The sequence below is a fragment of the Podarcis tiliguerta genome, assembly GCF_965153285.1.
Source record: "Podarcis tiliguerta genome assembly, chromosome: 17".
In the NCBI taxonomy this organism is placed as follows: domain Eukaryota; kingdom Metazoa; phylum Chordata; class Lepidosauria; order Squamata; family Lacertidae; genus Podarcis; species Podarcis tiliguerta.
This window is the reverse complement of record NC_139550.1, coordinates 4,632,353-4,645,897: the sequence shown is the minus strand read 5'-3', so window position 1 is coordinate 4,645,897 and position 13,545 is coordinate 4,632,353. Positions and strand designations below refer to the sequence as shown.

Genomic DNA, 13,545 nt, shown 5'->3' with positions numbered 1-13,545 from the left:
GAGAATGAGCTAGGCAGGAGGAAATTCTTGCATCTTTGTTCCTTGACAAGCTGAGAAGAATGTGATAACGCCTGATCTAGCAAAGGTCTAGCCCCCATCATTATCAACATCATTGTCACCTGCCGTTTATACTTTTGATTCCTGAATGCCAAGAAGAGGGTGGGAGAGTGACGTGGAAAAGCAGCCATGGAGGGAGACCCAGGAGTTGAGGCTGGAGAAACACAGTACCATTGTTTTTATGAGAGTCAAAGGCACAGTCATTGCAAAGTGGTGCACACACTCATTTCTCTTTTATCTCACTATGAGGGATTTTACTTTCTTGGGCTCTCTGATCACTGCAGATGGTGACAGCAGCCACGAAATTAAAAGACGCCTGCTTCTTGGGAGAAAAGCAATGACAAACCTAGACAGCGTCTTAAAAAGCAGAGACATCACCTTGCCAACAAAGGTCCGTATAGTTAAAGCCATGGTTTTCCCAGTAGGGATGTATGGAAGTAAGAGCTGGGCCATAAAGAAGGCTGATCGCCGAAGAATTGATGCTTTTGAATTCTGGTGCTGGAGGAGACTCTTGAGAGTCCCATGGACTGCAAGAAGATCAAACCTCTCCATTCTGAAGGAAATCAGCCCTGAGTGCTCACTGGAAGGACAGATCCTGAAGCTGAGGCTCCAAGACTTTGGCCACCTCATGAAAAGAGAAGACTCCCTGGAAAAGACCCTGATGTTGGGAAAGATGGAGGGCACAAGAAGAAGGGGACGACAGAGGACGAGATGGTGGGACAGTGTTCTCGAAGCTACCAGCATGAGTTTGACCAAACTGTGGGAGGCAGTGGAAGACAGGAGTGCCTGGCATGCTCTGGTCCAGGGGGTCACGAAGAGTTGGACACGACTAAACAACAAGTTCCTGGTCATCTTTTAATGAAAGCCTTTCAAAAAGCATGTTCAGCTTTCTGCTGCCCAGCTGCAACTGTGTGTGCACACATTGTGCTGAAGAGACTTTAAGCCCCATGAATTCAGTAGGGCTTAATTCCAAGTCGATTTATCATTTGGAGCCTAACTTCTGTGGGTGGAATGGGGCATAACAGCCTGTTCCTTGCCAATGTATCTCTTTCCATCCTCCATCCAAACATCTACTTCAGAGGTGTGGGAACCCCCAGAAATGACATGGGATGCAACAACACAAAGTGGAGATTCAGTGGAAATTAGGGTCCCCTCCACTCACACAAAGTCGCCTTTGGAACCTAGTCTATATGTCCATCAAAACAATTGCCATCATCCTCAGCATTCTGATCCTCACCAAAACTTCCTTACTATTTTCTTTTATTCTTGTGCACATATGTCCTCCAGCTGCCAATATCTTTCATACATATCCATGCTGTCATCGGCATCTGTCTGTCTCAAGAGACACCTCCAGGGGTGAAGTCAAGCTGCTGTGTTAGGAGCCCCAAAGTGACCTTGGGAGGCAAGCCTGGGCAGTGTGTACGGAGGTCCTGGGCTGCCCAGACAACATGATGTGGTCCAAAGGAAAGCAGAGCAATACATTTGGTAACAGCTTGGCTGAAAGAGGTGTACAAGGCGCCATCAAACCGTCTTAGGGACTCCACTAAGATGTGTAGGGTTTATTCCTTAGCCTTTTCTTCTCCCAAAGATGTCCCACAAAGCAGCAGAAGTTTAGGACCAGAGTTTTCCTACTCCCAGATGGGCCACCTTCTCGGGTTGATGAGCTCCATCTGCAGAAACTGCCTTCTTGATCGTTGGACCCACTATTGGTCTCCTCTGCTCAATCTGCTGGAGCTGGTCTTCAAATTCAGGGGAAGTAGCTAACTCATGTCCATGCATGTCCATACTTTCAATACTAGTCAACTTATTTTATTCCATCCATGACATTTCAAATACTATCTTATATATAGCAGCATTCCAACACATATTGCATATCTTGTCCTTTTAATTCTGTTCATAAAACTGGGCTGCCCATTGTTTTATGCTGTCTGTTGAAAATTAGCTTTCATAGGCTCTTGGTTTGGTTTGCTCCTTGTTATTGTGGATTTCATTTTTTTGAAATTGTATTTTAAATACCATTTCACTGTAAACAACCCAGATAATATTTATCAATCGGCTGCCATATAAATGCAATAAATAAATAAAAATATAAAACAAAGTATGGGTTTAGAATCATAGAACTGTAGAGTTGGATGGGACCCTGAGGATCATCTAGTCCAACCCCCTGCAATGCAGGAATATGCAGCTTTCCCATACAGGGATCGAACCTGCAACCTTGGTGTTATCAGCACCATGGTCTAACCAACTGAGCTATCCAGGCTCATTACATTGCCTATCCATGGTTTCAAGGAGAGAGTCTTTCCTACATCATACCTGGGTTCATCAGAAGTTTGCTTGGGCCAAACAGGGGCAAGTATGAATTGACACAAACCAAGGATAAACAACAGACATACAATACAATACAATACAATACAATACAATACAATACAATACAGTACAATACAATACAATTGTGAATGAGCTTTTCAGCCTTTCTGGAGACTGCAGTAAAGAGAACTCAGAACAGTCCTCAAGAGATCAAATCATGGCAAGTGGATGGAATAGGAGGCAGCAGAATAGGAATGCATACACAAATGTGTCTGTGTTAACACTTAAGGTAGAGTGGAAAGGGCCTCCTCCCATGATAAAGATTGAGTGAACCTTTTTCAGTTTTATCGTTGTATGCCTCTTGCTTCCCCATGTTATTTACAGTGCAGGTTCCTGTCCCTTTAAAAATGAGGGTGGCCAAGAATCAAAATCCCATTAGCTGCATTGTGCTCCCTGCTGCTAGCTATTCCACTTTCCCATCTGAAGAGGTAGGCTGCAACCTACAAATGCATATGCACAATTTAAAAAAAAAAAAAAAAAACACAAACAAGCCAGGTCTTCTGAAAAGCTGCTACTGAATAGCCAAGCCTATTTCAGAACAGGATTTGCTTGTGAGTCTTTCATCCCCTCATCCCCTTCCCCCTCAGTTCAGAACTCAAGGGGGAGAAGACCCCCTTTTTAAATGTCTTTCTCTCTTCTCTTCCTCTAATCGTCAGAAGACTATAGATCTCTAGTGTTCTCCCTCTCTCTCTTTTTCAATCTGTAGGGATGCAATAAAAACCTTTTCCCCATTATAGCTTTATGTTAGCATTTTTCATCAGTGAGGCCAAAGACCAAATAAGCATGAGTTATAAATTGCCCATTGAACCATAGCAGAGTTCCATAACCCCCATCTGTCAGGCCTTTGTAAGAGTTTGGAAAAGCAATTACCTATTCTCACTTGCTGGATAAACAAAAGATGTATTTTTTCAAAGGCTGTCAATCAGCACAGGCAATCCGTTCTCTTTTTTAACAACAACAACAACAACAAAAAGTGATGGTGTGCTTTTGCAAGCGACCTGTTATCAGGCGCACACATCTTCTCTCCATAATGTGTGCAGTGTGGGACAAGTCGCACAATGTAGGAGTCACACACACAGTTCGACTTATATAAGCATGTTCTGTAAGCCTAACCTACGAAGCAGAACATTTGCGCCACAGTGGAGTCTACAGAGGTACCTCGCGTTAAGAACTTAATTCATTTTGGAGGTCTGTTCTTAACCTGAAACTGTTCTCAACCAGAGGTACCGAGTTTAGCTAATGGGGCCTCCTGCTGCCGCTGTGCGATTTCTGTTCTCATCCTGAAGCAAAGTTCTTAACCCGAGGTAATATTTCTGGGTGAGCCAAGTCTGTAACCTGAAGCGTCTGTAACCTGAAGCATCTGTAACCTGAAGCGTCTGTAACCCAAGGTAGCACTGTACAGTGGTACCTCGGGTTAAGTACTTAATTCGTTCCGGAGGTCCGTTCTTAACCTGAAACTGATCTTAACCTGAAGCACCACTTTAGCTAATGGGGCTTCCTGCTACTGCCGTGCTGCCGGAGCCCGATTTCTGTACTTATCCTGAAGCAAAGTTCTTAACCTGAAGCACTATTTCTGGGTTAGCGGAGTGTGTAACCTGAAGCGTATGTTACCTGAAGCGTATGTAACCCGAGGTACCACTGTATTTGCAAATAGCTCTGGGGACCATTATGACGGCGACACTGTATAGAAAATACAGTGCCTGGGGGGGGGATATTTTTTCCCCCTTTATTTATTCCCCCCCCCCAAAACAAAAACTAGGTGCGCCCTATGGCCGGTGCGCCCTATGGGGCGAAAAAGCTCACTACACTATGTACATAGAAAATATATAGCAAGGAAGTAAAGTTAAGCAAATATTGAGAGGCAGCATGCATGCCTGAATTCTTGAAGAGGTGGACCATACCGACTTAGGTGGACCAATGGTTTGACTCAGCATAAAGCAACTTCTCATGGAAACAGCTCTTCAACTCTGGGTGATTTCCTATTTTTCTGCAATTTCAGCCCGGCAGCATTTAGATCCCCACCCGACGTAATAATCTGGAGACTCGTTGGCGATAGGGAAACTCTCTTTCCCATCTGCACCCTGAGATAGGAAAGCAGAGAATACAGCAATGGCTGGCCTTGGCACTGGATTAGGAGCAATTTAAATCCCCTGCATTAAAGGGCACGGAAGAAAAATCAGCTGGATAGGCAAGATAAATCCGCCCGGCCCAGCAGCAACTTCATGCATCACTGTCTCCTCACTTTCCATTTCGACACACCACCAAAGGGCGCCAGCTTACGCGTCATGCTGAGTTATTAAGAGATAGCTGTGTCAACGTCAATCATGCCATTTGAGCTTGTTAGTCAGAACTTGATTAAGTCGGCAATGCCTGTCAATCTGTCCGATGGAAAAACAACAACTCGGCACGTGATGGGAAGCAGGAAGGGAACTTTCTGCTGTCAATTATAGCCTTTCTTCTACATTTTCTTTGCAATTCAGCCTAAGTTGTGCAGCTGGGGAGAAGGAGGAAGAAGAAAAAGAGGAGGAGGAGGAGGAGACAGTTGGTCCCAGAGTCAACTGATATGCCTACTCAGATATGTAATTTTACTCTTTTTGCCTTAACGTTGCTGGTTTTACTTATATTGGGGGGGGGTGATATATCAATTTGCTTTTAAAGTTTTGTTTTCTCAGTATTTTTAATACCTAACTCATTTTGTTTTATTTGAACTGCCTAGAGGTTTCCTCTGATAAAGTAGTCCATAATACTACTTTAGTATGGGATAGTGTAGTCCCATAATGTAGTCAGTAGTCCGCTGGCAGTAGGAGTACAATATGGGCATGTCTTTAAGTTAACATCTTACATTAAAAACCTGACAGTACCAAATTATCGAAGGCTTTTCACCAAAGCCAGACTATACGTCTTTCCTTCTGCAGTGTTGGATGGCAGGTTGAGAGGAGTTCCCTACCAGGACAGACTTTGCTCGTGTGCTCAAGACATCGATTCCATAAAACATATTTTGTTGCACTGTGCAAAATATGAGCAAGCCAGGGCTGAACTGATATTACCCTTGCTGGTACCTTTCCCAGGAAAATCAGAGGCTCGCTATGTCAGGTTCCTATTGGAAGACCAGACAAATGCTAGAACATTAGCAGTGGCCAAGTTTTTATCGGTGGTTGCAAGAACCAATGATCCCTATATTCGGAACGAAATGCTTGTTTAACCTGGAGGTAGGCTGTATGAATTGTGTATTGCTTTGTAACGATTTGTTGGGTCTCTGGACCATAATAAAGGTTGATGATGATGATGACTTTAGTAGTGTGCTTGTGTGTACGCGTGCGCCTTATTTTGGCATGCCCATGGAACTTCCTGAATGACTCTTTCACATTCTCTATTGTACAGTGCACAAACACCGAATAATTCTGTGCCTCTTAAAGCTGAAAGAACTTTTTCTGAGAAAGCTTTCTCTAGCACAATGAGGGATGTGGGGTAAGAAGAAAGCTATAAGCAAATCTTGAAATGTTGTGGAGTGGTCTCAAAATTGGATTATTGTTGTGGGTTTTTTTTTGGAAGGGGTTACTTCTCTGGCATGGGTCTTTGAAAGTGGGGAGACATTTTTAGGTTGAAATTTAGCACATACCCAGGGACTATATCTGTTGCAGATATTAATATAAAAATTGTGCCGTTTGAAGTGACTGGATGCATGAAAACTGAGTCCTTTTGGAATAGAAACCTTGTCAAATTTTAATTGTTTAATTCAAAAGTTAACTTGCAGAACTTTTTTCAAAAAACAGAACCAAAGCACCAAAGATACATCCAAAATATCTATACAATGTATTGTGCTGTCCAGCACAGGTTCAGCATCGTAGAAGTAAAATAAACTTATCTGAGCTGACAAACATACCTCTTTCTTTCTTTCTTTCTTTCTTTCTTTCTTTCTTTCTCTCTCTCTCTCTCTCTCTCTCTCTCTGGCATTGCATTCCAGCCCCTTTAAAAGGTAAAGAGACCCCTGACCGTTAGGTCCAGTCGTGGCCAACTCTGGGGTTGCGGCACTCATCTCGCTTTATTGGCCAAGGGAGCCAGTGTACAGCTTGTGGGCAGCATGACTAAGCCACTTCTGGGAAACCAGAGCACAGAAACGCCGTTTACTTTCCCGCTAGAGCGGTACCTATTTATCTACTTGCACTTTGACGTGCTTTCGAACTGCTAGGTTGGCAGGAGCAGGGACCGAGAAACGGGAGCTCACCCCGTCGCGGGGATTCGAACCGCCAACCTTCTGATCGGCAAGTCCTAGGCTCTTTGGTTTAACCCACAGCACCACCCGCCCAGCCCCTTTAGCCTAGAGCTGTTTACTTGAAGCACTTCATTTACATCCTTACTCTCAGAGTGGGTTTTCCCAGGGAAAGGAGGGGGGGTGGAACAGCCCCACTCTCAGACCAGTGACTTGAAATCCCTTGAAATAACGGGGAAACAAAACACTAAGTTGGCCCAAAAAGACACAGATTACATAGCTCCAAGATGGGATCAGTCTGCTTTCCAAAGCTGCAAATACCAGTCCAGTCTTGTGCCCAAAACACACCATTAATTGTTAGTGCTGATCCGTAATGATCCATAATGATCTTTCATTCCCTAGTTTAAAATACCCTTTTCCCTGATCACTGCATCTTATTTCTTCCACTGCTCCCCCCCTTTTAAAATCCATTTTCCCCCTCTTGCTGTTACAGCAAGAAAGTAAAAGGTGACCTAGTTTTAACTTGTAGGGACCGTTGCCTCTGAATCAATGCACTGCTCTATGGGACATTTGCAGAAATCGTTCTATCTTCTACTTGATCAAACAAATTGGGGAAGACGGAAGGGATGGGGACGGACAAATCCAAAGGGGGGGGGGGAGGGACAAAGACAAATTATTGTGGCTATTGGGGAGATTTCCTGTGCATTTTCATGAGTTCTAAAAAATCACCTATGCTACAAAAACACGCACATAAGTCATTCACGAAGCATGGTGATTGGAACGTAAAATTGCCTTTCTTTCCGAGGTGATGGCATTCTGCGATGAATTCCAGGTCCTGGAGGGCGAAATAATACATATGATTAAGTGCTATTTATTGATAGTCACAAAACATTGTTTCTTGTGGCTAAAATTAGATGATCTAATTGGTTGCTAGGATTTGGTTTGGGGAGAAAGCAGAGATTATTTTCAGCACAGCTAAAAACTATTGTGATCGGCATGGCCACAGCAGTGTGGGTAGATGCTGTGAATCCATAGGAATGGAGAAAAATGAGAGATGCGGATTGGGCGAGGAATCTCTGGGAAGAATTCAACAGAGCACTGTGGAGATCGTTCCGTCAGCTTACCAGATGGAACAGTCTCCCTTTCCTCCCCCTATAGCATGCTTTGCTGTGGGTTCTCCCAACCACCATCACATCCAAGACAATTGGGGGTGCACCAGTGGCGTAGCGTGGGTTGTCAGCACCCGGGGCAAGGCAAGTAATTTGCGCCCCCTAACCCGGGGCAAGGCAAGTAATTTGCGCCCCCCGCTGCACTGTCCCTCCCCCAGATAGTCCCTCGCTCTCTCTCCGCACCGCACCGCACGCCTGGCACCCTCCCCTCCACAGTGGGTGGCGACCCGGCGGCTCAGATCGGATTCGCACAGCCAGCACTGCAGTGAGAGAGAGTGAGTGAGCCAGGTAGGGGCAGAGAGCTGCGAGTGCGAGCGCGCCCCCCCCAGATGTTGCGCCCGGTGCGGCCGGCCCCCCCTGCACCCCCCCACGCAATGCCACTGGGGTGCACAGGAGATAGCAACAGGAGATGCATACCCTCCAAGTGTCCCTATTTTCCGGGGACTGTCCTGGATTTACAGAACCTGTCCCAGTTTCTGATATGATCCCAAAATGTCCCGCTTTTCCTTAGGGTGTCCCTATTTTCATGGGAGGGTACGGAGTTAAGTTACCCCTGAGCAGGGCCGGATTTAGGTTTGATGAGGCCCTAAGCTACTGAAGCTAATGGGGCCCTTTATATGTCCAGCTGTCTGTCAGCAACAAATTGTTGCTGTTTCTTGTGTTGAATATGTGCTATTTGGTAATTTATGGACCTAATAGGTATCCAAAGCCATTTGCACATGCAGAATGTGGGCACCCTATATATAGAAAAGAGCAAACCAGGGATATTTTAGGGAGCAGGCTAGCAGGCGGGGCCCATGACTTGCATCATAGGAGCCTACACAACACAAAACTCTGTTGCTGTATGTAGGTTTTATTTTATTTGTTTTTTATCTTCTATTTTGGAAATGTACATCCAGGTTGTTTTTTTCCTTTAATTTTTTGGGGGGCCCCAAGAGAGTGAGGCCCCACGCTATAGCTTCTTTAGCTTATACGTAAATCCAGCACTGCCCCTGAGCCAAGGAGATGAGTAACTATACAATCTTTAGAAGACATCTGAAGGCAGCCCCATATAGGGAAGTTTTTTATTAAAAAGTTTAATGTTTTATTATGTTTTTATATATGTTGGAAGCTGCCCAGATTGCCTGTGACAACTCAGTCAGATGCACAGGGTATAAACAGTGGCGTAGCGTGGGGGGTGCAGGGGGGCCGGCCGCACCGGCCGCAACATCTGGGGGGGGGGCGCTCGTACTCGCAGCTCTCTGCCCCTACCTGGCTCACTCACTCTCTCTCACTGCAGTGCTGGCCGTGCGAATCCGATCCGAGCCGCCGGGTCGCCGCCCACTGTGGAGGGGAGGGTGCCAGGCGTGCGGTGCCGGGCGGAGAGAGAGAGAGAGGGACTATCTGGGGGAGGGACAGTGCAGTGGGGGGGCGCAAATTACTTGCCTTGCCCCGGGTGCTGACAACCCACGCTACGCCACTGGGTATAAATAATAAAATTATTAGCAGTGGTAGTACTGTGATACCTCGGTTTAAGAACAGCCCTGTTTACGAACTATTCAGTATACGAACTCCGCAAAACCGGAAGTGGTGTTCCAGTTAGTGAATTTTACCTCGGTCTACGAACAGAAGCTGAATGGGTGGGAGGCCTCATTAGGGAAAGTGCGCATCGGTTTAAGAAAGGCTTTGGTTTAAGAATGGACTTCCGGAACAGATTAAGTTCGTAAACTGAGGTACCACTGTAGTATCATCATCCTTTTCATCATTGAACAGGACATCCCTATTTTCATCGGAGAAATGTTGGAGAGTATGTAAACCTGGACACTGCATGCACTGTCCAAGTCCTTTCTTTGTGTGCCCTCTCCAAAGGGGGTGCAGAGGGTGGCATCACAAGCAAGGGCCTTTTCAGTGGTGGTTCCTCACTTGTGGAATGCTCTCCCCAAGGAAGCACACCTGGCACCATTGTTGTCTGCTTTTAGGTGCCAGGTATAATCCTGTGCCTGAGGTTCCCCATCTCTCCCCTAAAGCCCAAACACACGAGTTTTTCCTGGGCGTGACAATGTTCCAATCCCTTGCTTCCCAATCTGCTAAGGCTACCACGGGTCTCATCCTGAACAGGCTGCATCCCTCTCTAGAGTCTGATGTCAGTGCCTTATCCGTGCCCCATTTCTTGTTTTTACAGCGTAGCTGGCAAAGTATTCTCATTCGATTTCCTTTTTCGGTGAGTACCGAACCTCTTTTTCCTTTCCGTAAGACGGGATGCTTGCTTTGCTTGTGTGAATTGCACTTCAGGGAGACTAAGGAAGCTCCTGTTTCTTCTCAGATAACAAGTTACAGGAGCAAGAACAACGGTGTTAAGATCACATTTAATTTTGATGTTAAGGGGCAAGAATGCAGCAGATAAAATAAAACGAAAGTAATACGTTTCCCCCCAAATGCAATGACTCCTTCTGCGAGTCATTTCCATTTACTTGCGATATTAATCCATTAGGTAACGTGGGGGGGGGGGTTGAGCAGCAACTTGGTCTCCATTGAATAAAAGAAGTTACCATCTGACTTTTTTTGCCTGCAGGAAACATGGTGAAATCCTTTTGGGAAACCAGCTCCTTACACCCTGGGTTTCTTAACAATTTTCAAGTCTCTTTAAAAGCAAATCAGACTCACTCACTCACTAGGATACCTCTGGAGAGATGAGACGTCGGGATGAGATGAGAGATGGGATGTCGGGAGCTGGGCATTCAACAACTAGGATCACAGCACTGCCTGATTCAGCCCTGCAATTAGATGACCTCTGAAGGAACCAAAGGCCATGTTTACAAGATCACTTTGTATTTGTTAAACATAAGCTTACTTCTATGAGCAAAAAGTGTTCTTTATTAACTCAAAAGGGGGAGGGCATTTTCAGGCCCGTGGACCAGATATTTCTCTCTCTCTCTCACCCCTGTAGGCCAAGTTTTAAAGGTGGGTGATCATCTGATATGCAGAGACCACTTGCATCTAAATTGGTGTGATTTTTAAAAATCCTAATCTGTTTCTGAGACACTCTGTGCTCGCTTCTCTTCAATCTGTGCTCTGGGTTCCAAGCTGCTTCGTATAAAATGAAATTATGTGCTCCTCATTCATTACAAATGGGAAATTTTGAAAGTGGCTGTAACTTTTTTCTTTTTTGCAGAAGTTGAAAAGCAGGTGGTTCCCCTCCAGGGTAAGGACTCCCCACAGTTTACTGTGTATTTAAAACTGTTTGTGTTTCCGTGTAGTTTGTGTAGTTCACATGACATTCCCTTCCAACAACACCAATCTTGATGCTTCCCTATGTTAAATTTGTTCTTGTTGTTGTTTAGTCGTTCAGTCGTGTCCGACTCTTCGTGACCCCATGGACCAGAGCACGCCAGGCACTCCTGTCTTCCACTGCCACCCGCAGTTTGGTCAGACTCATGTTTGTAGCTTCGAGAACACTGTCTAACCATCTCGTCCTCTGTCATCCCCTTCTCCTTGTGCCCTCCATCTTTCCCAGCATCAGGGTCTTTTCCAGGGAGTCTTCTCTTCTCATGAGGTGGCCAAAGTATTGGAGCCTCAGCTTCAGGATCTGTCCTTCCAGTGAGCACTCAGGGCTGATTTCCTTAAGAATGGATGTGTTTGATCTTCTTGCAGTCCATGGGACTCTCAAGAGTCTCCTCCAGCACCATAATTCAAAAGCGTCAATTCTTCGGCGATCAGCCTTCTTTATGGTCCAGCTCTCACATCACTACTGGGAAAACCATAGCTTAAATTTGTTAAATTTAGGTTTATCCAAATTTAGGTTTATTCAATACAAGGATAATCTGATGAATGCAGGGAAATCAGGTCCTAAACTGCAGCGGTCAGGGTTGCAGATTATTTCTTTTGGTGTTTGGTAGTGAGTGTACTTGTCACTTTCTGCGACTCCTCTTTCCATGCCCACTACTTCCTCAATGTTGTAATATATAGCTATTGGCTCACACTAGCATGCACGAAAGGGTTAACCTGAGCCCAGAGCTCAGATAGCCAGTGGGTGGAGCTAGCAGGTTCCCGGCAGCCTTTGCTCCACCCTCTTTCTGTCTCTCTTTGACAGAAAAAAAGAAAGCAGTCATGTGTTTTGGTTCCCAGCTCAGCAAAATGCTGCACATGAATGAAAAGTCTCTCTAAAAGAATATTTTTACAGCCTGCTGACCCAAAGATTACATGATCCTTTTTGTAAGGAAACAAGTTTTCTTTTTTAAATTGTTTGGGAACTTTTCTTCTTCTTCATTTTACTGCCAATGGATGGAGACTTGTTTGCTGTAACTCCTGAAACTCTGTGACTTAATTCTTCACTTATTTGCAAAGCTAAACATCTGAGATTTATTCTAGCCTAACTATTTTCATGGAGAGCATTTGCTTAAAGGTGGATGAGGGCAGATGTTAATCTAACCAAATTTTAAAGTGCTTGGAGCAATTGTCATTGTACTAACTCAGCTACTGGAGAGTAGGAATCTCTCTTCCAAATCTCTCTCTCCAACACTTGATGCTTTCATTACTTTTCTGGCTGTGCTTGTAATTATTTCTGGCTCGTTCCTGAATGGAGGAGTGTAGCCTCCCTCCCCCCTTTTATTCTTTTTATCACCCAAATTTGTGCAAAACAAGCAAACCACAATAAACACAAGCAAACCACATTAAACGTTTCTACACAAGATTTATCAGGCAGCAATCTGAAAAGTATCTTTCCATTGACTTGCGGAAGGGAAAGCACAGTTCCATGTGAAAAACAAACACAATTATTAATCCCTCCTCCCAGTCCGTCTGATTGGAGTGCCCTGGGGAAATAACTCACTGTGATTAAAAGCTAGAGCTATCCATCACAATAAAAGATTCCCTCCCCTCTCTGTCACTGGGCCTTTCCCCAGACAGCTTGTTTTTTAATTTTTTTGGCCAGGGCAGAAGAGAACATCCATTTGTTGTTTTGGAGAGCTGAGATCCCAGAGCCACTTGGAAGCTTCAGAGTCTCTGATTTAGCTCTTGGTTCACCACATAATGTGCACATACAGAGCTGGTGCACACCCTGAGTAGCTGCAACAGATTTGGTGATAATGCTATGTTTTCTGACATTTCCCAAAACAGAAAGCATGGATTGCACATTTCCCACAGGTAGGGATAGATGGATCAGTCTGTTCCCAGCCTCTGCTAGCTGCCTATGCATTCCTTCATAAATCCAATCTGTACCATTTCCACATAAATCTGCGGAGGTGTTTAATCCACACAAAGCTTCATATTTAAATGCATATTTTAAAGCATATTTATTCACCACATGCACATTGCTAAATGTGTTTTCCTTCCAATGATGCATTTCTAATAGACACAGCTTATATCCCTTTGGTACAGTTCTGGAGCCAAGAACTCCCTCGCAAAATGTGGAGGGGTGGAAAATCTGTTCTAATCTCCATATTAATCCAGGAGATGTGGATGAAGTCACTTCATATTGGAATTCACAGGGGACAAATTCTTCCAGGGCATTAGAAGGAGGAGGAATTTCTAATGCCATTGAGGGGAGGGGAAATAGTCTTGATGTTCTCTTAGAAGTGTTTATTTAGTGAGAAACTCTCCTGTTTCCCCATGCATGATCACATCACTGAAGCAGAAGAGGAATCCTTCTCTCATCTATTAGTGAAATGGCATGAGCACTCTGTCTCCAACTGGAAAAAAACAACAAACATAATCCAGAATACCCCATGGTCAACCTGGACTGAACTCCTACAAGGTTCTGAAGCT

The 13,545-nt window shown here is 44.8% G+C and overlaps 1 long non-coding RNA gene across 1 annotated transcript; it reads left to right on the top strand.

Moving 5' to 3' along the window:
• Window positions 1-4,395: 4,395 nt before the first annotated feature.
• LOC310667954 lies at window positions 4,396-12,418 on the top strand. Its single transcript, XR_014506478.1, has 5 exons — window positions 4,396-5,003; window positions 5,806-5,892; window positions 9,965-10,003; window positions 10,355-11,096; window positions 11,582-12,418. It is a non-coding gene; the product is annotated as an uncharacterized lncRNA (long non-coding RNA).
• Window positions 12,419-13,545: the final 1,127 nt, after the last annotated feature.